This window comes from Chiloscyllium plagiosum, chromosome 1, assembly GCF_004010195.1.
Source record: "Chiloscyllium plagiosum isolate BGI_BamShark_2017 chromosome 1, ASM401019v2, whole genome shotgun sequence".
In the NCBI taxonomy this organism is placed as follows: domain Eukaryota; kingdom Metazoa; phylum Chordata; class Chondrichthyes; order Orectolobiformes; family Hemiscylliidae; genus Chiloscyllium; species Chiloscyllium plagiosum.
In genome coordinates, this window is record NC_057710.1 from 64,838,107 (window position 1) to 64,854,436 (window position 16,330).

Sequence of the window (16,330 nt, forward strand, 5' to 3'; positions counted from 1 at the left end):
ACAAACAAAAAGAACCCAGTACCCATCTCTGTTGTACACCACTGGCCTCCAGTCCAATGAACAACCCTCCACCACAAGCTCTGTCTCCTACCATCAAGCCAATTTTGTATCCGATTGGCAAGCTCACCCCAAATCCCATGTGATCCAACTTTACTAATTAGTCTACCATCTGGAACCTTGTCACAGGCTTTACTAAAGCCCATGTAAACAATGTCTACCACTCTGCCCGCAACAATCTTTTTGGATACTTACTCAAAAAGCTCAATCAAGTTTGTGAGATGTGGCTACTCTCACACAAAACCAAGCTGGCTATTCCTAATCAGTTCTTGCCTCTTCAAATGCATGTAAATCCTATCTTTCATAATCACATCAACAATGTACCCACCATCCACGTCAGACTCACAGGTCTATAGACTCCAGGCTTTGCCTTACAGCCTTTCTTAAATAAAGGCACAACATTAACCACCCTCCAGTCCTCCACATCCAGGCAGAGTAGTTCACCCAGTACACATCCAGGCAGAATACTGCATTCAGCACACCTATGAACAGAATAATTCAGACATTGCACATCCAGGCACAATAGTATAGTCAGTGCAAGTCTAGGCAGAATAGTGTAGTTCCTACACATCCAGACAGTAGTGCAGTCAGTGCAGATACAGACAGAATGATGCAGTCAGTGCACATCCAGGCACAATAGTACAGTGAGGCTACTTTCAAGCAGAATAGTGTAGCGAGTGCACATACTGACACAATAGTGCAGTCCATATGCATTCAGATGGAATAGGGCAGTCAGTGCACATCCGGTTGGAATAGTGCAGCTACTGCACCTCAAAGGAACAGCAGTGCACATTCAGGTAAAATAATGGAGACTGTGCACATCCAAAAAGAATACTGTAGCCAGTGCACACCCAGGCAAAATAGTGGGGGCACATCCGGGCAGAATAGTCCATTCAGTGCACATACATTGCACTAATGCAGTAAATGCACATCCAGGCAGAATATGGCTGCCACTGCAAATCCAGGACAATATGGCAGTGCACATCTGAAGAGAATTGTGCACTCAATGCACGTCATGTAAAATTGTGGAAACTATGCATAGCCAGAAATAATGGTGTAGTCAGTTCACGTCCAGGCACAATAGTGTAGTCAGTAAACATCCCGACACAATAGTGCCTTGGGGGCACATCCTACCAGAACAGTGCAGTCAGGGTACACACAAAGTGTATATAGTGCAGTCATTACACAAACAAAGTATGCATAGTGCAGTCAGTACACATTTAGACACAATAATGCAGTCACTGCTTATCCAGGCAACAGCACACTTAGTACACAACTACACACAGTAGTCCGTACACATCCTGGCAGAATACTGCTGTTGGGGACATCCAGACAGAATAGTTCAGGCAGTGCACATCAGACAGAATAGTTCAGCCATAGAGCCATAATGTCACGGAAACAGACCCTTTGGTCCAACTGGTCTATGTTGAGCATGTTCCCAAAACTAAACTACTCCCCCCAATCTTTGTTTGGTCCCATATCCTTCCAAATCTTTCCTATTCATGTACTTATCCAAATGTCTTTTAAATTTTGTAACTGTACTTGCATTCATCATTTGCTTTTGCAGTTCATTCCACTCACAAGTCACACTGAGTAAAAAAGTTGCCCTCGTGTCCTTTATAAAACTTTCTCCTCTCACTTTAAAAATATGCCCCCTGGTTTTGAACACCCCCACACTAGGGAAAAGACATTTGCTATTCAACTTATCTATGCCTCTCATAATTTTATAAATCTCTATAAGGTCACCCCTCAACCTCAAACTCTGCAGTGAAATAGGTCCCAGACTATCCAGCCTCTTCTTATAACTCACCCCTCCATTCATGACGAAATCCTGGTGAATTTTCTCTGAACCTGCTCCAGTCTAATTATAACCTTACTACAGCAGGGCAACCAGAACTGCACAGCACTCCTGAAGAGGTCTCACCAACATCCTGTAGAATCTCAACATGACATACCAACTCCTATACTCAAACGTCTGAGCAATGAAGGCAAATGTGCTAAACACTTTCTTAACCATCCTTCTACCTGTGATGCAAATTTCAAAGAATTATGTGCTTGAACCCCTTGGTCCCTCTGTTCTACAACACTGCCAAGGGTGCTACCATTAGTCGTTTAAGTCCTATCCTTATTTGTTTTACCAAAATGCAATACCTCGCATTTATCCAAATTAAACTCCACCTGCCACTTCTTTGCACATTGACCCAATGGATCAAAATCTCTTTGTGACCCTCGATAACCTTCCTCACTGTCCACATACCTCCAATTTTATTGTCATCCACAAACCAGGCCATCTATATTGCCATCCAAACCATTTATATAAATGGCAAACAAATGTGGACCCAGCACAGATCCCTGTGGAACATCACTCATCACAGGCCTCCAGTCTAAAAAACCACCTTCCACCATGTTGTGATGTCTCCTACCATCAAGCTAATTTTGTATCCAACTGGCAAGTGCACCCTAAATCCTATGTGATCTAACTTTAATCATTAGTCTATCATGCAAAACGTTGTCAAATGCTCTACTAAAGTCCATGTAAACAGTGTGGACTACTCTGCACTCATCAATCGTTTTAGTTACTTCCCCAAAAATCACAATCAAGTTTGTGAGACATGATTACCCTCACATAAAACCATGCTGATTGTGACAATAGTGCAGTCCTTGCATATCCAGACAGAATATTGCAGTCATTGTGCATGCAGGCAGAACAGTGCAGTCAGTCCACATCCAGAGAGAATGGTGCAGTGAGTGCACATCCAGGCAGGATAGTGCAGTCAATGTACATCCAGATAGAATATTGCAATCAGTGCACATGCAGGTAAACTAGTGCAGTTGTGGGGCACATTCAGACCGAATACAGCAGTTAGAGCACATCCATTCAGAATGGTGCAGCCAGTGCACATCCATCAACAGTAGTACAGTCAGTGTATATCTTGACAGAATTGTTCACCCAGTGCACATCCTACATGTGCAAGCAGTGCATATACAAAGAATATATTATTGAGTTTTTCAGACAGAATTGCGCACTCAGTGCTCATCCAGTCAAAACAGTGCAGTCAGGACACATTCAGAAACAATAGTGTAGTTGGTCCATATCCAGGCACAAGAGTCTAGTCAGTGCACATCCAGACACAATAGTGCAGTCAGTGTACATCTGTAAAGAATAGCGCAGTCATTACACATCCAGGAAAAAAAAAGTGCAGTCGGTGCATTTCCAGATAGTATTGTGCAATCAGTTCACATTCAGGAAGTATGCCACTGCAAGTGCACATCATGTGCAACAGTGCAGTCAATGCACATCTCAGCAAAATAGTGTAGTGAGTGCATCTCCAGACAAAATAGTGCAATCAGTGCACACCAAGGCAGAATAGTTCAGCCACTGCACTCAAAAGACAAGAGTGCAGTCAGTGCATTCCAGGCGAAATACTGGAGACAGTGCACATCCAGAAAGAAGGGTGCAGTCAGTTCACATTCAGACACAATACCACAGTCAGTGCACAACCATTCAGAATAGTACACCTTCAGGCACAACAGTGTGTTCAGTTCACATCCAGGTAGAATTGTGAAGGAAATGTACATGCAAAGATTAAACAGTGCAGTCCACACACTTCTTGACAATATACTGCAATAATTGCTTATCCACACAAAACAGTGAAGTGAATGCATATCCAGGCAGAATAGTGTAATTACTGCACATTCAGGGACAAGACTGCAATCAGTGCACATCTAGGTAAAATAGTGGAGACTACACATCCAGGCAAAATAGTGCAGTCAGTTCACAATCAGGCACAATAGTGCAGTCATTGCACTTGTGGTCACAATAGTACAGTGAGGGCACATCCAGATAGAACAGTGAAGTCAGTGCACATCCTGACAAAATTGTCCACTCAGTGCACAACCAGTGCACATACAAAGAGTACATTTGTGGTCAGTACACTTCCAGGGAGAATAATGCAGTTATTGTGCATCAAGACAGAATAGTGCAGTTAGTGCACATCCAGGTACTACCACACAGTTGAGGAAAATCCAGGTAGAATAAGGCAGTGATTGCATATCCAGGTACAATAGTGCAATTAATGCACATCTAGAAACAATAGTGCAGCTATTGCACATCTAGGCACTAGAGTGCAGTCAGTGCACATCCAGAAAGAATAGTGCAGTCAGTTCACATCCAGGCACAATAGTGCAGTCATTGGACATCCAGAGAAAATAATGCAGACAATGGACATCTCAGCATAATAATTCAGTCAGTGCACATCTGAAGAGAATAGGACAGTCAGTGCACATCCAGGAAATATAGTGCAGTCAGTGCACATCCTGGTGGAATATTGCAGTCAGTGCACATCCAGACAGAATATCACAGTACGATAGCTTAGTGGTTAGCACTGCTGCCTCACAGTGCCAGGGATCCAGATTTGATTCCACCCTCTGGCGACTGTCTGTGTGGGTTTCCTCTGGGTGCTCCAGTTTCCAACCCACAATCCAAAGATGTGCAGGTAAGGTGGATTGGCAAAGCAAAACTGCCCATAATGCCCAGCAATGGGCAGGCTAGGTGAATTAGCCATTGACAATGCAGAGATAGGGTTGGGCAGTAGGTCTGGGTAGAATGCTTTTAGGAAGGTCAGTGTGGACTTGATGGGCTGACTGGCCTGTTTCCAAACTATGATGGCAGTCATTGTACATCAGGTACAATAGTACAGTTGGGGTACATCCCAGCAAAATAGGGCAGTCAGAATAGTGCAGTCAATGGACAGTCAGGTACAACAGTGCAGTCAGTTGGTGCACATCAGTGGTATAGTGCAGACAATGCACATACAAAGATTATATAGTGCAGTCAGCGCTCATCCAGGTGGAATGGATGAGCTGTCAGTGTACATCTAAAAACAGTAGTGCAGTCTGTACAATGCAGGCTCAGGGCACATCTGCCACAATAGACCAGTCAATGCACATTCAAATACAACAGTGCAGTCAGTGCACATCGCGGCAGAATAGTGCAGTTGGGGTACATGCAGACAGATTAGTACAGTCATTTCATATCCTGCCACAATGGTTCAGGCAGCACACACCAGCCAGAATAGTGCAGTCATACAGCCATAGCATCAAACAGACACTTTGCTTCAAATCGTCCATGTCACATCTTCAGACACAATAGCACATTCACAGCACGTCCACGTAGAATTGTGCAGCTAGTGCATATCTAAGGAGACTGGTGCAGTCATTGCACATCCTGGGAGAACAGTGCAGGCAATACACATATAAAGATAACATAATGCATTCAGTTTACTTCCAGATACAACACTGCAGTCAATGCTCATCCAGACACAACAGTGCAGTCAGTACACATCCAGGTAAAATAGTAGAGACTGTGACCATCCAGAATAAAATGGTGCAGTCAGTTCACATCCCACCACAATAGTGCAATTAGTTCACATCCCACCACAATAGTGCAATTAGTTCACATCCAAGCACAATAGTGCAGTGGAGGCACATCAATCACTTTGGTGCAGTCAGTGCACATCCTGACATAATTGTTAATTCAGTGCAGTCAGGTAGAACAGTGTAGGCAGTGCACATACAAAGAGTAGATAGTGCAGTCAGCACACTTCCAGACAGAATACTGTGTCAGTGTTCATCCAGACAAAACTGTGCAGTCAGTGCACATCCAGGTAAAAGTGGAGACAGTGATCGTCCAGAAGGAATGGTGCAGTAAATTCACAAACAATCAGAATAGTGTAGTCAGGGAACATGCAAACACAATAGTGTAGTCAGTGCATAACCAGGCAGAACAGAGCAAGTCAGTGCCACCCAAACTGAATTGAGCCTTGAGTGCACTTCCAGAGACATTAGTGTGTTCAGTATATATGCAGATGGTAGAATGCAGTCAGTGTACACTCAGGCAGAATTGTACAGGCAGTGCAGAGAGTATATAGTGCAGTCAGTACAGTTCCAGTCAGAACAGCAAAGTCAGTGCATATCCAGATAAGAGTTCAGTCAGTTCATTTCCCGCAAGAATAGTGCAGTCAGTGCATATCCAGGCAGAGTAATGCAGTCAGTGAATGTCGAGACACAATAGTTGTTATTGCACATCCAGACGCAACAGTCCATTCAACGCACATCTAGGTAGAATAGTGCAGTCAGTGCACATTCCCTTAACATAATGCAGTTATTTCACGTTTAGGCAAAGAGCGCAGTCAGTTACATCCAGGCAACATAGTGCAGTCACATTGCAGGAGTCGACATCACATCTTCCCCACTTCCAGTAAAGTGTCGCTCAACCTGTGTAGTCTTTTAGTGTATTCCATTAACATTTAGGACAAGAACAAGCGTTTCCTCTGTCCATGTAATTATTTTTTCTCTCTTGAGGTCACTGCAGATGTTCATAATTTCTAGTTTGATTCAACAGGCCGATTAACCAATCCGGATCTACTCTGGATTCGTGCAGATACTCCAGATCTCCAGGGCACATACATCAACCGATTTGTGGTGGGACTGAACCCCCCAAATCCAAAGAGAAATATAAATTAACGTGCCGTTGCTGCTCTTACTTGTAAATGATATCAGTCTATGAACCCGACCGCTATTAGTAATTTGTTGTATAATATCAACGTAATTTGGCTTTAATCTTCTCACTCTTTGCCCGCCATCGTTATTTGATGATTACTGCAGATTTTTGGCTCACGGAGGACTTTACGGCAAATGACCAACTGAATTTTCTGGCTTTTGGGCCAAGCTTTCAGAGGACAAGTTGATTTGGGAAGGCAGCAAGGGATCACGTTTGTGGGGTTGCCTTTGAGCCCTTCGCTTTGCACAAACATATTGTGCTGTTTCTTTAAATCGCCATTTATCACCGTCTCCGTATGAAGCACCGAGGTGATCTTTTAAAGCGGAGATGTACTCAGTGTCCTGAATACATGTTGCCGGAAACTCCAGATAGTTTGCCGTTGTCTGCTTATAGCAACCGCATATAAAACCACATTGTGTTCAAGTGAGAGGGGAAAAAGAACGCAAGTTTTAAAACATTGGATGTAAACATTTGTAATGCCCATTTTAATATTATGTGCATTAGGACACACCATCCTGAGTAACGCCTCATACTTTTAATCCTTTTTCACTGTCGGTACAGTGTATTGGTGGGAGGAATACACAGCAACGTCATATATTTAAAATGATCAGATTAAACCTAAACTTGATATTGTAGGTATTGGTAGTGTGACTGAGTTGACTTAGTGTATCCCATTTAAGACGCCGTTGCTTTAAAATATTTTGAGACTCTGACCGATTTGTTCCTTCTCGCAGAAGGAATTACACATGTTGAAATACGGCTACTCCGCCGCAGACATCCACCGTGACCACATTTTCCAATTCCCCGTCGTCCTTACACTGTCCAGGAGGGACACACGGCGGAACTTTAGCGTGACGTATCACTTCCTTTTTAAATAACATTTAAAAAGTCCCACTGGCTTCATTGATCTGTGTGTGACACTAAGAAATAGCCCAGGGCTTGCATGTCTCCTACCCTCCAGCACCCTGGCCACCATCCCCCTCCCCCCCCCCCCCTCGCATTTTTATGTTTCTTTTCTTTAAACAGATTTCCTTAAAACAACTGTGTCTCTCAATAGAAGAGGTTTGTCCCTTTTCAACGCTGTTCAAGCGGCCAGTTTATGAAATTAAGGAATTGTTACAATTTGACAGCTGTTTATACTGAAATCATATTTTGATTCCATATACTTTGCAACTGACCCTTTCAAATAATACACACTCAAAGCCTCCGGAAACTTCTTTGGGTTACATGATGTCATTTCCCCCTCATTTGGGGAGGATTATGCCTTTGTATTTGTAGATCATTTCCAGTCTTATGAGCATATCACCACCTTATTTGCAGAAGTCCGATGAAAGGAGAGGAAAAGTGAACATGGAGGTTGGGAAGGAGACAGAGTCAGAACCTGCACTGGGTTGTGAATAGGCAGGCCCCATTGAAAATTTGAAGGAGGAATTGTTGTATGTGGGCGCTTGGTGAACTGAACTTTCCACACAAACACAGTGGCTACAAGAGCAGGTCAGAGGCTAGGAATACTGCGGGGAGTATCTCATCTCCTTTTTCCCCTGTCTCTGCAGATTCTATCCACCATCTACAAGGCACAAGTCAGGAGTGTGATGGAAAACTCACCACTCAAGAAGCTTGATACCATCTGGTAAAAGCAACCTGCATGATTGTTTATGTGGTGCCAATCATCCATTACCAATGCTCAGGACAGCAGTGTCTAGTATCTACAAGCTGTACTGCAGAAATTTTCCAAAAGTTCTCAGACAGCACCTTCCAAATTCAAGTCTACTTTTGGAGAGACGGACAAGGACAGCAGACACATGGGAACACCACCTCCAAACCATTCACCATCCTGACTTGGAAATATATCACCATATCTTCACTGTCACTGGGTAAAAATCCTGTAATTCCCTTCCCTACCTCGTTGAATGTTATTAAAGTGAAGATAGATTTTTGAACAGTAGAGGAATTAGGGTTATGGAGAGCAGGCAGGTAAGTGGAGCTGAGTTCACAAAAAGATTAGTAATGATCTTATTGATTGGCGGAGCAGGCTTGAGGGGCCATATGGCCTACTCCTGTTCCAATTTCTTCTGTTTTAAGGGTACTGTGGGTCCACCTATAGCATCGGGGCTCAAGAGGCAGCTTACCGCCACTTTCCTGAAGACAGCTAGGGATGGGCAATAAATGCTGGCCAAGGCAGTAACACGCATTCGTCATAAGTAAATAAAAAAAGAAAATAATCTGGAGGTGTGAGTGGAGAGATACAAGTACAGCAAGTAAATAGGAACGTGAATGGAATGTTATCATTTATTGGAAGAGGGATTGAATACAAAAGTCGGGAGATGATGCTTCAGTTACACAGATAAGGTGGGACCTTATCTGGAGTATTGTTTACAGTGGTGGTCACTTTTTTAAGGAAGGATGTGAATGTATTGGAGGTAATTCAGACATTTACAAGACCAATCCTTGGAATGGGGCTGTTTTATGATAAAAAGTTTGACAGGCTAGACTTGAATGCAGTAGGTTTTAGAAGAAAAAGAGGTGACTTGTTGGGAAGATATCCAATCTTAAGGGGTCTTCATCGGGTAGATGTGAAGAGGTGTTTGCTCTTTTGGGAGAATCTAGAAGTGGGGATCTCTGTTTAAAATCAGAGATCACCTTAAAACAAAGATTAGGTGACTTTTGCTCTCTCAGAGGGTTGTAAGTTTTTGTATTTCTCTTTCTGAAATATTCAGAGCATCTGAATATTTTAAAGGCAAAGCTTGAAAGATTGCTGTTAAACAGAGGGATTGAAAGGTTATCAGGGTAGGCAGGAATGTGGATATGAAGTTGCATTCGGACCAGCCATGGTCCAACTAAATGGCATAGCAGACTCAAAGCACTGAATGGCCTACTTCTACTCTGGATTCATAGGTTCTTATCCTGCACTAGAGGAATGATGGGTGATGTGCTGCATTGGGCTTGAAGAAGGTTTCTACATGGCTGCTTTCAAAGGAGAAATGCAGCACTGGGTGTTTGAATGAAGAAATGCTGCACTGGGGTAGTGCGAGAGCCATGGGGAAAAGACATGAAGGTAGAATTGAGCATTATCAGATCAGCCTTGATCTTATTGGAACATGGAGCAGATTAATGGGCTGAATGGCGCACCTTCGCTCCTATGTTTTGTGATCTTATGCTGTATTGAGAGCCTGAAGGGAGAGATGCTGCATTGGAAGTTTGAATGGAGTGATAATCCATTGGGATTTCAATGGAAAGATGTTGCATTATGGTGTAAATGATATGATGTTACACTGAAGATTGGAATGTAGAGAGAATTAGCACTTATAGTGGAAGAGATAAACTGAGTCAGGGTATGGGTAGAAATATTGAAAGATTGAAACATGAAATACTGTTGACTATTGTATATCAAAATGATTATATATTGTCCACTTCGCCCTTCGAAGTTTTCTGTTTCAATCTACTTTTTGAAAGGCTTACTTCAAGCTCATCATAGAGATAGCTGCTCTGAGTCCGACTGGACATGATCCTGTGACATGCAAAACAAATGAGGAAAAGTGATCAGTAAATGAATCTACAACTCGGAAGTAGCTTCTCAGGCCCTGTCGATGCATATCAGATTATCTTTTACATTTATTGCTGAAACAGCCATAAAGTGGACCAAATGTTTAGCTAACAGGCAAATCTTTAAGCCAAAAAGTATTTTGGCCAAAATGAAACGAGGACAGATTATTTCTAATGGTTTTAATCTTTTCTATGTTGTACATATGCCATCTGGCACCATGCATAGGAACACGTTATGCTAAATTTCACATTTATGTACTGGTGCTTTGTGCTACACATACTAATTTGAAATCAGTTGTATTTGGAACAATGTTTACCTCCCAGAACAAACTTATGCTACAGTTTTCATATTGCCATCTTGTTAAAGACATCCTGGCATCAGAGATCCAACAGTCAGCTTAGTGTTAATATAAAAAATAAAGTCCAAAAAGATTTCCAGGTGGTTCACTGAATGGGCAGGGAACTTTGTAAACATGCTTTTTCATTGCTCACAGATTGAAAAAGAAATCAGATTAGATGTTTATACAAATCTAAAATGACTTTGTGATAAGCTCTTGGAGGAAAAATTTGCTTTACGTTTAAAACAAAACTGTGACCCTAAAAGTTTAGTCTAGCAGTCCTATTAAACAAAAATAGCACTGGCTGAGGGTGACATTGTGACTCCTTTAATGAAGTTATTTCTATTTTTAATAGATTTAAGATTTTACGAAAATAACAGACAAAGCAATGCAACCTGAGTGTTCAATGGACTGAAATACTAATATCACCAATGTACTTCTTTGCATGTGTATCATTAGATTCAATCCTAGTTGCCTTAACACCTCACAACAAACTCTGAAAAGCTTGAGTTTAGAACATAAACAGACCGTCCATTCACTGAAGCAAAGCAGACCTTCATTTATTACACTGTATCCAGCAGAGTAATGTGAAGTTGATCCCTTTTTCAGAAATATCGTACACATGGAAGAAAAACTAAATGTCATCGTCTTAAGGTGAGGAGACATAAATGTTATAAATGTCCCATCTATCAGACATTGAAAAATAAATCGTGGAAAGTTGTGAAGAAAATATCTGGGATGTTTCTATAGACATTGTACTATTGGATTGGATTAGGTTTATAAATTAAACACAACATGATGACAGCTTGAAATCACTCAACAGATAATCACTATAGCAACCCAAAAGTTTAACCATCTACTTCCAAAAATAGAACATCAGCCATCCAGATGTTCAATATGACAAAGTAAAATTGTTTATTCTTGCCCAAGTAATACTTCAAAAGCAATTATTTTTATTTCCTTTTATATGTACAACGAACATGCCATTTGATATTTTTTCTGCATTGTGGTTTACCACATTTTCAAAGGGCACTAATGAGGCAATAGAGGCATTGGAGAGGGAATAGAGGTCTGCAGGGAAAGAGTTAAAATTTTGCCTGAATAATAGTTTCTGGACACTGTGAGTTTCACCTGCACCTGACAGACATTTGCTGATAAATTCACCCTCGCTCAAGCACAACGGCAGTGGGCCAGGAGGTTAGATAAATACTACATGACATCGTAAGCACTGAAGGTTATTTGATTCCCAGCCTTCTTTTTGACGCCTTTGCACTGTCTGTGCATAACAGTATACCTGTAATACATCCCCTCCCCACATCTGTACCTATTTAAAATAACCAAATTTAATATTTATAGTAATGAAGGAATCAACCGATTGATGACTTTAAGCTTAACTGTGACAAGTGTTTGCTTCCATTCACTAATGATTTTTAGAATTTTAATTAAGTTTGGAAATTTAATTCAGATATTTTCCACAAACTTGATAATTCATTTCTTGAATATGTAAATAGATTGTTTAATTTTTCTCTAGATCTTGCACAAGTATGAACAACTATTCTGGTTTGTACAGGAAAATTCAAAATTATAATAGAAAACAGCGAACAAAAAAAATCCTTTCTGCTCCTCAATGTAGGTAATTTAATTAACACAATCTGCTTTCTTTATTGCATGGGAAATACAAGTAAAGCAATCACGAAAACTGCTTTTGATATTAGGAGATATGCTTGATAAGGTGCCATTTATAATGTTTTGACATTGGAAAATTTACCTAATGGCATCATCAAGGAATTAATAACAGTGCCTGCATGTTATGAGCAACTTAGAATAAAATAAATCCTGACTGTTACTTAAGATTCATTCAAAATATTATGAAATATGTAGGAAATTATATTGTTGCCTCCTTTTCTGTGACCCACAAGCATATACTTTACACTTCTTTCAAATGGGTGACTTTGTTTTTCAATTTTTCCAGTTTCCACCACCGCAATGATTCTGGCCTAAGGATTGTTCAGAAAACCTTCTCTCAGACCTCAGTCAATCAACTAGTTATTATGACTTGAAGTATTCAGTTTCCAGGTTCACTTTTGTTCTTAAGAAGGCAAAAATATTTTCGTGACTTCTGGCATACTCTCCTCCCACTGCCCTTCAATATCACACCATTCCATGTCTCTTAACTTAGTGTCGCCTTCAGCCTTGGATATACAGCGATATATTTCTTCATTCATCTGCTAGGTATACAAACTATGTGGGAATGATCCAATGGGAAGGTGAAATTAAGGACATTGCATTATATTTTGGGGCTAGCTTAGGCAATAACTGTTCAAGATAAATGATTCTGCCCCAGTGACAGATGCATGTAGCAGTTCATGGCTGAAAATATTATTTTTTAAATCAACAATCATGTAATTTGAATATTTTCCAATTCTTCAGTATTTACGCTGGTAAAGTACACAGTAATCCAACCAACCACATAAAAAAAAGGTCTTGAGGAAATATAGGAACAAAAGTAAGCCTCTTAAATAGAGTCATAGAATCATAGAGATGTACAGGATGGAAACAGATCCTTCGGTCCAACCTGTCCATGTCGACCAGATATCCCAAACCAATCTAGATTACATTACAATGTGGAAACAGGCCCTTCGGCCCAACAAGTCCACACCGACCCGCCGAAATTCCATACATGTACCACCCTCTGCATGAAAAATTTGCCCGTTAGGTCTCTTTCATATCTTTCCTCTCTCACCCTAAACCTATGCCCTCTAGTTCTGGACTCCCCAACGCTAGGGAAAAGACTTTGTCTACTTATCCTATCCATGCCCCTCATAATTTTGTAAACCTCTACAAGGTCACCCTCAGCCTCCGACGTTCCAGGGAAAACAGCCCAGCCTGTTCAGCCTCTCCCTATAGCTCAAATCCTCCAACCCTGGCAACATACTTGTAAATCTTCTTTGAACCCTTTCAATCTCTGACCTTCTTTCACAATTCGGTTAGACTATGTTTGATTGGTATCTCAACTTTTCTACCTCACCGCTTTCATGTGCTTGGATATCAAACAAAAACCTCAATCTTGGCCTTGAAAATTTAATTTGACTTAACATCCACTGCCTTTTTAGGGAGTAAGTTGTAGATTTACACTGGTGTTAAAGGGCGCAGTATTCCACGGTCTGCTCTGTTTCAGTGAATGAATGGTCTGTCTATGTTCTAAACTCAAGCTTTACAGAGTTTGTTGTGAGGTGTTAAGGCAACTAGGATTGAACCTAATGGAGGTGGGAAGAAGGGCAAGTAGTTGGATGAGTTCACATTGGAATGATACTTGACAAAAAAAAACCCGAAAGCACTATAGATGCTGGAAATCTGAAACAAAAACAGAACTTGCTGGAAAATCTCAGCAGGTCTAGCAGCATCTGTGGAGAGATGTCAGAGTTAATGTTTCTTTTCTGAAGATGGGTCACTGGACTCAAAATGTTAACTCTGATTTCTCTCCACAGATGCTGCCTGACCTGCTGAGCTTTTCCAGCAACCTCCGTTTCTGTTTTGGAATGATGCTTGCTTCTCACCATCTCAGCCAATATTATGATTAAAATGGTCAAGTTTTTAATTAAATTAATCTATTTTTCTAATCAATCTATTCAGGAATGTTATTACACTCATCTGGAACAGGTGAGACTTGAACCTGGACCTCCTGGACCAGGGATAGGGACACTAGCAATGTGCCACAAGAGGGCCCAAAACGAACATTGCTATGATCCTGAACTGAACGGAGGTTGTTGCAATCGCAACGCAGAGTAGTAACCACTATATGATCACAACGCTACACAATAACAAGTGTAAGGTCAACTTGTTACTCGCTAGGAATTAAGGCTCTTAAGCCATCAAGTAATGGCGACTTAAAGGTTACAAGTTGCCACTGGCCCAGTGACCTGCTTTCCCAGCAGGTGAGAAGTGTGGCTTGCTTTCCAGCTACAAGGCAACCTGCCTGCCAGGTTGAAAGATGGATCTTTTCTCCCTCACTCAGGGGCTAGTTTAGGACAAGGAAGTGCAACACAGGAATGGCCACTGAAATCCACCCCTATATCTTTGTTTCCAATGCCCTTGAACATCCTATCCTCATAAATAAATACATGCACACCTGACATCTAAGCATCGAGCAATAAACATGGGCCCAGGACCTATTACATTTGTAGTCATTAGGGGCATGGATAAGGTAAATAGACAAGGTCATTTCCCTTGTTGGGGAGGGGAGGGGAGGGGGAACCAGAACTAGAGGGCATAAGTTTAGAGTGAGAGCGGTAAGATTTAAAAGGGACTTAAAGGGCAACTTTCGCACGCAGAGGGTGGTGTGCGTATGGAATGAGCTGCCAGAGGAAGTGGTGGAGACTTTTACAATAGCAACATTTAAAAATCATATGGCTGGGTATATGAATAGGAAGGGTTTAGAGGGATATGGGCCAAGTGCTAGCAAATGGGACTAGATTAGGTTAGGATATCTGGTCGGCATGGGCAAGTTGGACTGAAAGGCCTGTTTCCTTGTTATATGTCTCAATGACTTTATGACTCCTGATTGAGCATCAGCTTTCGGTGAGGCAGAACATCAACATTGACCCCTTTAAACATATGAATTAGGAGTAGAAATAGGCCATTCAGTAATCCAAGGCTGATATACCATTCATCACGTTCATGATTGTTCATGATCTGGTTGTGTTCCAAATTTCACAATTTAATCTATCTCTGATAACCCTGAATTCCCTTGCCTAATAAGAATTTATTTACCTCAGCCTTAAAAATATTCAATGACTCTATCTCTATTGCCTACTGAGGAGCAGTGTTTCAAATTCAGACAACTCTGACAAAAAAAAATTCCTGTAATCTCTGTTCCAAAAAGGAAACCCCTAATTTCAAAACAGCATCCCCTAATTCTGCATTCACTGTTGAGATTTAAAAAAAAGCTCTTATCATTCAGCATCTTACAAAGTACAATCAAGGCTCCCTTTACTAATTTGAATTCCAGTGAAAGCTCAGTCTGTTCAAGCTTTCCTAATAAGGCAGCCCACTCATTCCAGGGATCAATCCAGTAAACCTACCCTTCATTGCCTCTAACCATTTACATTCTTGATTGAGATTTACAAAGAAACTCACTGGTTAGCACTTAACTAGTAAGATGGAGCTTGAGGTCACAAGCTTTCTCATGATGTGTACGTGCCGATGTTGGAAAGTTAAAAATCAGAGTCAAGAGTGTGGTGCTGGAAAGGCACAGCAGGTCAGGCAGCATCAAGGAGCAGAAGAATCAACATTTTGGGCATGAGCCCTTCATCATGATTCCTGATGAAGGGCTCATGCCCAAAATGTCGATTCTCCTGCTCCTCAGCCTTTTCCAACACCACACTCTTGACTCTGCCCTCCAGCATCTGCCATCCTCACTTTCTTCAAAGTTAAAAATCACACAGCATCACATTATAGTTCAACAGGTCTTTTTGGAAGCACAGCTCCTTTGTCAGGTACCTAGTGGAGTAGGGTCGTAGGACACAGCTTTTATAGCAACTGATGCATTAGGTGTATGACACTGTGATTTTTTGGAAAATTTTGTGTCCTGTGATCCTGCTGCACTAGTTACCTGATGAAGGAGCAGCGCTCCAAAAGCGTGTATTTCCAAACAAACCTGTTGGACTATAACCTGGTGTTGTGTAAGCTTTCTCATGGGTGGGAGGTTGAGGGTCAGCTGCCAGTCCCACTGAGGTGTTGGAAAACTAAATCACAGCCTTTAGTATGAAAAAGTGCAAAGAAAACAGAAAGGTCAGGAAATACTCAACAGGTCTGGCAACAGCATTGGAGA